This window comes from Puma concolor, chromosome D3 (genome assembly GCF_028749965.1).
Source record: "Puma concolor isolate L17-30 chromosome D3, mPumCon1.1.hap2, whole genome shotgun sequence".
Lineage (NCBI taxonomy): Eukaryota > Metazoa > Chordata > Mammalia > Carnivora > Felidae > Puma > Puma concolor.
In genome coordinates this window covers 17372218-17385229 of record NC_141678.1, presented here as the reverse complement: position 1 = coordinate 17385229, position 13012 = coordinate 17372218, and the positions used below count along the sequence as shown (strand labels likewise).

The window sequence follows — 13012 nt, the reverse complement described above, 5'->3', positions numbered from 1 at the left end:
ACAAATTCTCTAATAAAAGTTAAAATAGCCTATGGGCCATCAGGTGACAATGGAAGGAAGACGGGGCATTTCTGCAACTTAAAGCAGATTAAAAAACTAATTTGTTGACTCTTTTTTCCAAAGCTCACCTCTCCCTTAGAAGGCTGTGTGTTTTGCATAATGAGGCTGAAATCCTGAAATCACTGCCGTCCGCTCAGCTCCCTCTTTGTTGGGATTTCAATGGGCTCCCACCTCACATGGGGGTGCGGGGTTTTTCTTGCGGCTCTGACCAGGATTTAATGGAATCATTTCACACTCTGCGCTTAAAATCTTTTCAAGGCTCTCCACTGCTAGAAGGATAAAGGACAAAACACATACGCAGTCCACAAGACCCTGAGAATTGTCCACTTGCATTGTGTACCAGCTCCTCCCCACCCTAAAAGCCCCGGCGTCCGTGTCCCTGGTTCACGCCACTCTCCTTCCTACCCCAGGACCTTTGCGCATGCCGCTTCCTCTGTCTTCCCATCCTTCGCCTGGTTAATCCTGCTCAGCCTTCGGATCCCAGCTCATTTTTCTCTTTCTCAAGGCAGCCTTCCTTTCAAAGGCCCTCATCTGTGCCTTCCCAGTGTCAGGCACCTTGCCTCCTGACAGTTACTTTGACTTGTAACCATATGCAGGACAGCGTCTTGTTTTTGTCTCCACTGTCTCCGCAGGGCTTGCATACGGCAAGTGCTCAAATAAAGACTTGTAGAGCAAACAAACGGGTGAACCCCGCCGGGGGTCGGCATGCCACGGATTCTCTCAACACCAGGACTTCCCTTTCCCGCGTCCACAGCCCCGACCCATGTTCTCCCAGCTTGTCTCAAACTCTGCTCGCATGTCCGCCTTTGGGTGTGCATGGCGCCCGAGGCAGGAGACCAGGCTGAGAAAGACTAGGGGCTCTAGGGTTGGATCCGCGTTCGAGTCCCAGTTCTGCCTCTCTAGCCTGTGCCTTGCTAGATTCGTTGCTGTTGGACGGTTTGCCAGCTGGAGTCACCTTCCAGGGCCTAGCACGGAACCGGGAAGCTCTCGTATGAGGTAGGCACCCGATAAAGGAACGCCGCATAAATGAACGGATGCCCAAATGTGCTTTCGAATGGAAGAGGATGCTCAAGTTCAAAGAGAAAAACTTCCAGGCGATGCCCCAGCTGGTCTCAGGAAGATGCAGCCAATGGCAGCCTCCTTTCCCCCACGGGTCCTGAACAGAGGCCCAGGGACACTTTAATGCCAGGAGACACCTAAGCTACGCCCATGTGAGCAAACGACTTGTCTTTCTGGCTTAGATGATCACACCGTGTACTTACTGGCCACCGGGCGTGATCTCGCCGAATCCCCGTAACAACGCATCCCAGCTGGCAGGATCGTTCCCATTTCAAAGATGGGGAGACGGAGGCGCGGTGCGCTCAAGCAACTTGCCAAAGGTCGCCCAGCGGGTTAAGTGGCAGAGCTGAGAACCGAACGCAAGCCTGTTCGACCGTGCAGACCAAGGTCTTGGTCCCTACTCCAAAACCAGACCGGAGTGAGGCAGGCCATTGGACACGGGTGTAGAAGGTGCTGCTGTCGTTCTCTGGGGCCGTGGCATCGACTAGGCTGGCTCATCACCCAACTCCATCCCAGTGTCTTGTGCTGGAGGGCCTTTCTGCACGCGAACCAGCGGACGGCCAGAACCCCGCCTCGTAGTGCCCCCGCCAGCCTGCTTTCTGCAGGCGGCTGGCTCCCGAATAAGATACACGCGACGGAAGCAAACGTCCCAAGTCGGACGCCGAGCACAGACAGAGGTGCTCTGGTTTTTCAGCAGCAGCGTTAGCCCGTTTGCAGCTGCACACCACCCCCCCCCCCCTTTTACAGATGAGAACACTGAGGCCAGAGATGGAACCGCTCACTGGCTGTTGTGAAGAGACCGGCACGGGAACACCCAGATTTGCCTGGGTGTTTCAATGAGTGTTTATTTCCTGAGCTCCCACCATGTGCCAGATACTCTTCTAGGTACTGGAAGATGTCACTCACTCAACACCGTAAGAAATGAAGAGTTCTGTCTCAGAGAATTTCCAGACACCTGAAGCATCGTACACAGAAACATGTATCAGTTAACCATGGGGACTGAAGTATTTTATACAATGAATGATTTTTCACCCTTCACTCTGCCAACCGAATGGGGCTCACTGGTCCTTAACGCCATCACAGAAGCCAGCACCTTTGCTGTTCTCCGATAGGGCACACGGTGTGACACTGAGCGGGAGAGAAGAGGACAGAAGGGGACAGAGGATTCCAAGCAGGTTCCAGGCTCTGGGCTGACAGCAGCGAGCCTGACATGAGGCTCGATCTCACAAACCGCGAGATCATGACCTGAGCCCAAGTCGGATGCTTAACCGACCAAGCCACCCTGGCGCCCTTTCATGCTCATTTTTTTTTTTTTTTTAACGTTTACTTATTTTTGAGACAGAGAGAGACAAAGCATGAACAGGGGAGGGTCAGAGAGAGAGGGAGACACAGAATCCGAAACAGGCTCCAGGCTCTGAGCGGTCAGCACAGAGCCCGACGCGGGGCTCGAACTCACGGACCGTGAGTGAGATCATGACCTGAGCCGAAGTCGGACGCTCAACCGACTGAGCCACCCAGGCGCCCCTCATGTTCATTTTTATAATCCCTTCATCTGTACCTTGTTCTCAGGCTGCCAGCTGTCACTCCTGGCTGCGGTCACCATGTTTTCTCTACCCACCCACACATGTCCAATCTGCTCCCTCTAGAGGCTACAAGTCTGGGAAATCAGGTCACCGAGCTCATCAGAATGGTGTGCAAAGTATGAGTAAATAGTCTCTGAGCGAGAAATGCTGGCTCTTTCCTGATAGAGACACTGTGGCAATTGAATGGGATGCCTTTCTTGTTCTATTTTTTTATATAGCAGAGTTTCCAGGAAATACGGCCGCAGTCATTACGGTGTTATGCTTAAAAGCTTCATGAGAATGAAAGCAAGTCCGATGGTTCCAGAGATTCTGGATTTTCTCTCTGTCCCACAGGATGGGCATTCAAACGACAAAGAACCCAGGCCATTCGCTCGTCAATGGACACCTTGCGCAGGGAGACATCAGGGCCATCCCGGCACAGTAGGGCTCACCTTCGGGACAATCTAAGAGAAGCAGAAACACGAATGGTCTGCCATCTCCAGAAACTACGTGGTTCATCATGGCAAACGTCGTGTGGCCCCAGCTTCCTGGAGGCCCAGGGGCTGTGAATCTGCCAATGCACACAGTCCTAGCACCTCAGGCCCATGTGAGTCACCTGCCCTTCAGTGTCCTGAGGGGGAGGGGGCCCTCTGGCCATGCACGGTCACTCACTCCCACCCAGACCGCAGCCTTGCCCACAGACCTGCGCTGGCCATCATCAGGCCTGTGAGAACGGAGCCCGGTCTGGCTCGTGACACGCCCACGTTAATAAATCACAGGGAAGAGAAAGCAGCCTGCCTCTGAGGGGTTCCTGAAATAGCTCATCGCCTCCACCTGGGAAAGCCAGTGGCCACACAGCAGAGGGGGGACACAGGAGAGGCCGGGCACACAGGTTTTGGGGTCAGTCAGACCTGGACTCAAACCCCAGCTCTGCCCCTTACTGGCTGTGTGACCCTGCTAAGCGAACGAACCTCTCTGAGCCTCCGTGTTCTCGCCTGAAGAGACAGGGGTCCTCTGACTCACAGGACTGACTGTCACAAGGACTCAGTCAGAGAACGGCAGTGAAGCTCTGATTCACCCTACAAACGGAGGCCAGGAGGATGATTCCCATTAGCATCACCATCATTATTCTCATCCTCAGGAGGGTCCGCAGAACAGGATCCTACAGGACACCCCTGGAGCAGAGGCACAGATCTTAAGACTCTGGGGCTATGCTGCCTACGAGAAAGAAAATGGGACCGTCAAAGGCCTTACTGGTAAAGTCCTTAGCAATTACGTATCATTCCTCTCCCATTCTCCAGATGGAAAACCCGAGGCCCAGAAAGGGGAAGAGACTTGCCCAAGGCCACAAAGTCAAAGGGTGGCAGAGTGGGGACCCAGATCCTTCACTTCCCATCCGGAGGCCCTTCTCGTCACCTGCGCTCGCGGGGCTACACAGAGAATTTAAAGGAATCAGCAACCTTAACAATATACCTGGGAGCTTGTGCTAGAAACTTGAACACCTGGACGTGAGAAGCACACGGGGCCGGGCCCTCCTGCCGCCTCGGACTCCAGGATGCTTTTGTTGGAGTTGGAGGTGAGAAGAGCACCCAGCTATACTCCAGTCGCCAGGTATTAAGACCCTAGTCACCTGCTTCCCACTGGCTGGATGGCCCTGGAGTGTCTTCCCTTCTCTGGGTCTACATCTCCCCATCTAAGAATTCCCCAAGCTCATAAACCTCTGGAGTTGCTACCCTCTTCCTGAGCCCCTGGAGGCAAGCCCTATGTACCACCTGATCCACAGTGATTCGGCCAAGAGCACTGACTTCTTGCCTCCCCGCTCCTGGCTGACGCCCAGGACCCTGGCCGGGCTTTTTAGCTCGGAGGTCGGCAATTTCTTTTCCTGTAAGAATCTGATACTAAATATCTCAGGCTGTGCAAGCCATATGGGCTCTGTCACAACTACTCAACTCGGCAGTTATCGCCAGAAAGCAGTTATAGACAATGTATTAATGAATGGCTCACCTGTGCCCCAATAAAACTTTATTTATAAAAGCAGTCGGTGGATTGGAGTTGGCCCGTGTTTACCAAGCTCTGTTCTAAATCGTTCCAAGTGGGGTCCAACGCCTCCTCTAGGACTAAGGTAAGTAAGTAGCTTTTCCTGGTTTGCATGGGATTCTTCTGGTTTTGGGCACTAAATCCCGCCTCCTGAAATACCTCATAGTTTCAGACAAAGACGGTTATTTACCCGTGACCCCTGGTTTCGGCTACCTCGGCATTGCTCTGGCTATGACATTCAACTGTCTCCTCCATAAGAAGAGGAAGAACACGAGGAAGAAAAGATACCGTTTATTGGGGTTTCCCATGCACCAAGCACAGTGTGAAGGACTTAGTCAACATGACGACCTTTGATTTTTCAACAGCCAAATGGGAGGGCTGAAGCTGCTCCCAGGAAGAGGTCAAGACTAGGCTGGATCCCCGTCTCTTCTGGCTCCTTCTTCCTCTCCAAACTGTAGGCGCCTGAGGACAGAACTGGGGTCTCTCACCTCTGTATCTTCTGTGCCCAGCACAGAACAGGACAGTTGTAAGATTCTGAGCCAATACGGATTATCAGCAATCACTGATGCTGAGTGAATGAATGTGGGAATGAATGAATGAACGAACAAATCATTCCTCGATCTAGACAGACCCTTCCCACTTCGATGACATGATTCATTCCTGCCTATCCAACCTCCAGGTGCGTTAAACGGAAAAGGCCAAACGTATGCTATGCTGTCAGTCCTGCCGAGAATGCCTGCGGGCACTGGGGAGGCACTATGACATCATCATCTTTAAACACGGTGTCTCTGGGGGAGCCTGCTTGGCTTGGTCACTTAAGCGATCTGCCCTGAATGTCAGCTCCGGTCATGACCTCATGGTTCACAAGATCAAGCCAGGCATCGGGCCCTGCACGGACAGCACAGAGCCTGCTTAGGACTCTCTCTTTCCCTGTGTCTCTGCCCCTCCCCTGCTTGCGCTCTCACTCCATCTCAAAATAAATAAATACACATGAAAAAGATTTTTGAAAAAATGGTCTATAACATCGGGGATCTGGGTGTAAATTCCCGGGATGCCTCTTCTGGGCTGTGAGATGGGGCAATCTGTGGTAGATTACAGGAGAAGACAATAACAGAAAACTACCTCCCAGGGCATTGGGGCATGATGTCTGGTCAGCACTTCCCAAAACATCATGCAATATCATCCTTATCACCGCTGAGGTGGAGATGAGCGGAAAGCAAGGTAGGAAGGGGGATACCCATGGTCAGAAGTACAGGTATTCATGACGCAGCGAAAGAGGAGGAAATACAGACTGCTGGTAAGTGCATCGGTTAGCTACAACCACAGTAACGGTGCGTAACAAACAACCATAAAACCCCAGGAACGCGCAATAAGGAGCATTGACCTCGCTAACCCGCTTGTGGCCAGCAGGAAGGAGCCTGGCTGAGCTAGGTTCTTTATTGAGGTTTGGGCTCAGGGTGGTCGGACTTGTGTTCATTCTGGGGCCAGGCTGAGGGGCACCAGCGGCCTTGGGGGAGCTCCTCCCTTAGCCACGGCAGAAACGCACAAGGCCCCTGGAGACCTAAGCTTGGAACGGACCCACAGTCACGTCCACCGCCCGCTAATGACCAAAGTCAGTCACGTGGCCAAACCCAAAGTGAAGGAGCACCCTGAGGGAGGAAAATGGCAGAGCCTCACAGCTGAGGGCAGGGGTACAGGCCAGTGATGCTTCCATACCCCAATAACCAAACACCAGCCAAAGCTCGGAAAGGGGGCCCGAAGCCAGCCCTGCCCTCCTCACCGGCTTCCTGTCCTGCCCCTGCCTATCAGCATGTGGTCAAAATCTGGAAGAGACCCCAAGCGCTCAACACTTGCAGTCCTTGGGGACCCCATCCCCATCTTCCCAACATCTGGACCTGCTCCGGGGAGCCATTAATCTCAGGCAATTTCTTTCCTCACTTGATTTGTTTATTTAAGGAAAACAAGTTGCTCCTAATTAGAAACACTGCTGTCGAGACGTTCAGTGCATCCTAGGCTGCCTATTTTCAGACCTTCTGCCTAAAATTATACCTGCGCTCTTAACATCTGTGAGTTTTTCAGCAACCGTCCTGAGCGTGGGCTTTGGGTGAGAGAGACCCGAGGTACGGGGGGGGGGGTGGGGGGGAGGGGCGGTACAGGGACTTCAGAGCAGAGGCCCTTGAAAAACTGCACACACAACGTCATGACAACCTGCTCGGAGCTGGCACAGATCACTGAAGCAACACCTGGTGGGTGCACAGCACAACACGGTCCCAACCTGGGGGGGGGGGGGGCAGGGCGAAGAGTGGTTTTATTGTTTTTTTACTGTTTTATTTCTTTTGAGAGACAGAGTGTGAGTGGGGGAGGGGCAGAGAGAGAGGGAGACACAGAATCTCAAGCGGGCTCCAGGCTCCGAGCTGTCAGCCCAGAGCCCGACGCAGGGCTCGAACTCACAGACCGTGAGATCATGACCTGAGCCTAAGTTGGACGCTCAACCGACTGAGCCCCCCAGGAGCCCACAAAGGGCAGCTTCAAAGGTTCAGAGATGTTTTCTGTTGAGAAGCTCTTGGTAGTGCTTACACCCCCCCCCCACACACACACCCTTGTGGACACTCAGACATACCTACAGAGATGCACATGCTCAGAACACACACACACACACACACACACACACACACACACACAATACACGCAGAAATCCTACCACCCCCACAGACAGGAAAATACACCCCAGGCACACACACACTCAGAAACTCACTCATACACAGATGTGTGCAAAAGGTACACCGCAACCCCCAAACACACGTTCAGAGACACCTGCACACGGACACACGCTCAAATGGACGCTGCAACAAATACACCAGTACCGACCCTCAGAAACACACACGTACACGCAGAGATACAATCGAGCGTGCAATGCCACACACAGGTGCACACACCCTCAGAGATACATGCATATACACACAGGGATGCACAAAAAGTTTACCCTGCCACACACACAGGCAGACACCCACAGAAATACACACAGACACAGACGAGCTCACAGAGGTTGCACCCCAACAACCAGGTCCACACACGTACACAGAGTCGGGCAAGTGTGCAACGCTGTATACACACGTGCACAGACACAAAGGCACGCTGGAAGACGTGCAGGCTCTAGGTGCGTACCACAAGTCCACACCACATCCTTGCACACGCGTGCAGGCGCTCACAAACGCCCCCACACACAGGTGCAGGCAGCTCGCACAGCTCTAAAGCACATCGCACCCAGGCAGACCCGCCTGGCCTCTCCGACACACGCATCGCCACACAGACCCGCCAGACCTGCGTGTGCAGCCGAGCGGCCGGGCACCTGCCCGGTCACAGACACACGTCCAACGCGCATACACCCAATGGCTACATGCTCCCAAGTGTGCACACACACCCACGCCTGCTCTGACTCACGCAGGCACCCGTTCCCTCGCAGGCACGTGCACACACACACACACACACACTCGTAAATCCATGGACACGCAATCTCACAAGTACACACCCAGCCTGACACTATTCACGTGCACACACACGTAAGATTTCTACGTAAGTCAGACTCCCGTGAGCCCATGTGCACAAACCTGCGTGAGAACGCACTCGTTTACACACACACACCCACGTCCTACTCCGCCAAGAAAACAAAGTGCTCATTAGAGTCCTAAAAGTCAAGGCCACGGACTGAGCGAGCTCCCTGCAGAACTGCCTCTGCCCGAGTCCCTACCGCACGCCCACGAACTCACTCCGGGGCGGCCGAGGTGAGGTCTGCCTTCCCCACCAGCAGGCTCAGCATGGACCCAGGGGAGCCCTAGCGTGGGGAAGGACACGGATGTCCCAAGCCTCGGAACCAACTCAGAGAGAAAGAAGACTGACCAATCTACTGCCTTTCTCCGCAATCTCAAAAACCCTTCTCCCTTACCCCCCACCCCCCACCCCCCCCACGCACACACACAGCACTTTCCCTGGCGCAGCTATTCCTATAGGGAACAGCAGCTTCGCCTGTTCCAACAGCCTCAGCAGACCGGGTGCCTGACATCCAGACCCACTGAACTTCCTGGCCCCGGATCCCTACACAGCCGCAAAGTTGAAGCCATGGAGACAGCTTACCTCCACCTTCTGTCGTCATGGCAACGCAGCAGCTGGGTGCAGGCATCCCTCCCAGACCTCCCCGAGCTCCCCTCTAGGAGCTGCTGGCCCAGCGGAGCTCTTATGAGGAAGCAGTAAGGGGGTGGGGATTGCAGGTGTCAGCTGATTGGAGAGAACAAGGGCCCTGCCCCCCCCCAGTCGCCATCACCTGGCGCTCAGGTGGGACGGGGACAGCCTCCCCGGGGAAAACGGCACCCGCGTGCTCACACACGAGACCCGAAAAGAGACAGCCCTGCTGCTGCCTGCCCGTGTCCGTGGAGCCCCAGTCCTCACCAGACTCTACAGTAAGCACTTTCCACGCACCATGTCGGCCCCCCCCCCACACCCTTCCTAACAGGAACAGGGAACTCCCCGCCGTACAGAGACGGCCGAGGTTCGGAGGGCAAAGCGACTGGACGCACTCAGACGCCTCTTACACACCGAACTACGTTACGGGGTTTTGAAAACCTCATCCCTGACGAGCGCTCAGGGCCGAAGAGTGTCTGCACTAGGACCTCCGAGGACACGTGAAATCTCTCCATCTTGCAGAGGCGGCAACCAGAGCCCAGGGAAGTCTAGCGATTTGCCCAAAGTCACACAGCAAATTGACTGCAGTCTGGCAGCTCCGTCTTCTGACCCACAGACGAGGCTGCCCTGGGCCAGCGAGCACCAGCCTCCGACCTCAGGTCTCCGCAGCCCAGGGAGGCAGCTCCTAGCAGGGTCCCAGGTCAGCATCCTAAGCAAGAACAGAAGGTCCTGAGACCCCTACCTCAAGAACAGTCCCAGAATTGCACAGCGATGCCATTCCCCGGAGGCAGAGGTCCAGCCCAAGCAGGACCAGCGAACTATTTCCACCCTTCAGGTCACAGTCAGAAGCACTTCTGCTACCTGCCCTACCGACCAACCAGTCCATCGAGATGACCCGAGCCCTAGGCTGTAGCCCCGGCTAAGAAGCACGATGCATCTAGAAGGCTGTGACCACTGGGGTGGCTCCAAAATGATCCTCAGAGACCAGGTGGCCTCTGTAGACCATGCTTCTCGTTAGGAGGAAGAATAATCTGGCCGAACTCATGAGCTATGTGGCGGGCTCGGCAGAGCCTCGAGGGATCTAGATTGTGGGGGGACTACCCACTTCCCCAGAGCCACAGATGACGATGCCAGGAGCCTCTACCCAGCTGTCCATTCCAGCCCCTTTTCCACACAAAGTTGGTCCCTCCCCAGGCTCTGAATGGTCTCATTGAGCGGCCCAGGTAACTTCCGCTAAGTCTTTGGTTCATCTAAGGAGCTGCAGTTAATGGGAGGTGATCCCCACCTCTCCTAGTGTGTCCACCAAGGAGATGAGTTCCTTCCTGGGATGACACTTGGGGCCGTGGGATTCTGACTGCGTGGGTCCCCCGTCCCCAGTCCTCTCCTCGCCTCCTGACACACACAGGGCAGGAATGGACAGAAGCAAGCCTGCAAAGCACTCACACAAAGCCCGTCCCCTGGGCAGCGCTGGATGCCGGCTCCAGACGCCAGGAAACCGCATGCACCCCAGCATCACCGCAACGAGCACCTCGTAAAGCCAAACTGGAAACATGACCAGCTCCTTCTCCCTCGGAACTCTGAACTGGCCGAGAAAGGGGGGTAATTCGTGAATTAAATGAAAGGGGCCCACCGCCTTCCCCGTGGCCCAGCTGAGCCTGAGAAGCCTCGAGTGCCTGCCTGCCTGCCTTTGGGGACCCGTTGGGATGCCCGCAGGAAGGCCGCCCGGATGAGCCGGAATGTCCCACCCTCTGCCAGAGGAGAGAAAGTTTGTCATTTACCAACGTTGGGTTGTCACCACTCGCTCGGCTTTTCCCTACACACCTGACTCCGGGCGCCGAGCCCCCAGCCTGCGGGGAAGCGGCTGGACCTGGAAGCCCGGTCTGGGGGCAGCAGGAATCGTTTCGCAGCAGCTCGGCGCCCCGCTCCCCTCCGGAGCCCTCCCGCCCGGTCGGGGCGCCTCAGCCCTTACCTGGGGTCGCGGCCACTTGCAAACTCTGCCAGCGGATCCCAGCAGGCGCCGGGGTCTCCCTCCGCGGCTCGCGCGTCCCGCTCGGCGCGCCCGCTCCGTGGGCGCCTTCCCGGCTGCCAGCTGCTGCAGTGGCATCAGGGAAAGCCGAGTCCGGATTTCCTCGCTGGCCGCCGAGCCCGCTCCGGCCGGGGCCCCGGGGGGCGGGGGGGGGCTAGCTCTCCGGGGCCGGCGCGAGGGGCGTCCTGCGCGCCGCCAGCGGGAAAGTGGAAGAGTGTGCGTCCTGGATTGCAGCAGCGGCGACAGCGGCGGCCGGGGGACGAGGAGGCGGTGGCGACGCCAGCCGGCGAGCCGGGGAGGCGGGCGGGCGGCGGCGCAAAGTGGAAGCCGGGCTCCCGCGAGCCTGGCGCCCGGGCGGGCGGGCGGCACTGCGGGCGCCCCGCGCCGCGACGAGGCCCCGCGCGGGCACCCGGCCCGGGGAGGGCGAGCCCGGGGCGCGCCGGGCGCGGGCGGCGGCTGGGCGCGGGGCTCCGGCCGCCTCGCCTCCCGCTCGCCGCCTCGCGCGCTGCCTCGCTCGCCGCCCGGACTTCCCGTCTCCGGCCCGAGCTCCCCGCGCCGCCGCCGCCACCGCCACCGCCGCCGCCGCCGCCAGCAGCGCGCCTCGACCGGGCGCGCTCCTCGCGCGGAGCCACAGCACCGCCGCCGCTTAACTCCTTGCGTGCCACCCGGTCTTCCCGCGGCCGCCAGGCCTCCCGGCCTCGGTCTGCCCGCCTGTAAAATGGGCTCGCAGACCCGCTTCCGGGGTGGTTTGGAGAATTAACGGAGCCGATGAGGCGAAGGGCCAAGCTGCTGGCATTGAGGAAGCGCCGAATAGCTGGCAGAGGGTTTGCTCCTGCTGCTGCTGCTGCTGCTGCTGCTGCTGCTGCTGCTGCTGCTGCGTTCAGGAGGCTTCGCAGGTTACCTTGCAAATAGCAACTGCCACAAAGGGCAGTTGGGTCCGTTGGTACTTCGTCTCTTGTTTTCACAGGAAGTAGGCTGACGCTGTGTGACCTCGAGCTGATCACTTACCCTCTCTGAGCCTGTTGCAGAAGATTCCTTCTGAGCTCTGTGACCCTGGGTCTCAGCACCCCTCTGAGCCTCTGGATCGTCCTCTGTAAAGTGGGAGTGTTAGAGATACTGCCCACCTTCAAAGGAACTCCAGCAAATCTCCCGGAAGGGAGCTGCTGTCCTGAGAACCACCATGGAGCGAGAGCCTCCTAAATGCCAAGCACCTGGCCAATGTAGTTTCAAATACATCATCGCCTTAAGTCATGGAAACCGCCCTAGGAGGAAGCTAGTTCCAAATCCAGTTTTTCATTTGAGAGATTTGATACCCCCCCCCCAGGGGGTTAAGAAGTTCACCCGAGTTAGCTCGGGGAGAAGGTGTCAGAGCTGGTCCCTGGACCTTCTGACTCCAAAACCAGTATCTGTTAAGCCTGGGACTGAAGGGGAAGCCCTACCATGGCCTACTGTTTGTTGGGAGTGGCAGCAGGAATTAGCAGCTGCATCACTTTAATCAGAGCACATTTTTTCCCAATTAGAAAATTAATTCTTGTCTGATGTAAGTATTTCAGAAAATAGCAAATCACATGAAGGAAAGGAAGTCAACTCTATTCCCACCATCCAGAGGTAATGATTAGTAAGATCTTGATGGAGCTCCTCGGATCTTGTTTCTATACCTGCACGCAAAGGCGGTTGGCGCAAAGGGAATCATCCCATGGACACCATTCTGCATCAGGGGATGGGGAGTGCAACTCATGAATCCTTTGCTAAGGCTGTACCCACCCCCCCATTTTCCCCAACCCCAACAACTCCAGATGCAATTACCCTGCTGCTCCAGTAAAAAGCCTACCAGGGGGGCACCTGGGTGGCTCAGTCGGTTGAGCTCCTGACTCTTGGTTTCGGCTCGGTTCGTGACCTCCAGGCTCGTGAGTTTGGACCCGGAATTGGGCTCCGAGCTGATGGCATTGGAGCCTGCTTGGGATTCTCTCTCTCTCTCTCTCTCTCTCTCTCTCTGCCCCTCCCCACTCATTCTCTCTCTCTCTCTCTCTCTCTCTCAATAAATAAATAATAAATAAATATTTTTTTTAACAAAGAAAAGAAAGCCTACCAG

General features: G+C 56.2%; 1 protein-coding gene across 6 annotated transcripts in view; it reads right to left on the bottom strand.

Moving 5' to 3' along the window:
• Positions 1–11271, bottom strand: part of WSCD2 (WSC domain sialate O sulfotransferase 2) — a 117353-nt gene extending 106082 nt beyond the window's left edge. For 2 of the 6 annotated variants that reach the window (XM_086681872.1, XM_086681869.1), the window contains exon 1: positions 10864–11268. The gene's annotated coding sequence lies outside the window, so the exon portion shown is untranslated. Of the gene's footprint in view, positions 1–8849; positions 8971–9308; positions 9330–10863 lie in introns of those variants that run through there. The other 4 variants (XM_086681877.1, XM_086681875.1, XM_086681870.1 and 1 more) reach the window with 4 other exon arrangements.
• Between the last annotated feature and the right edge of the window lie 1741 nt (positions 11272–13012).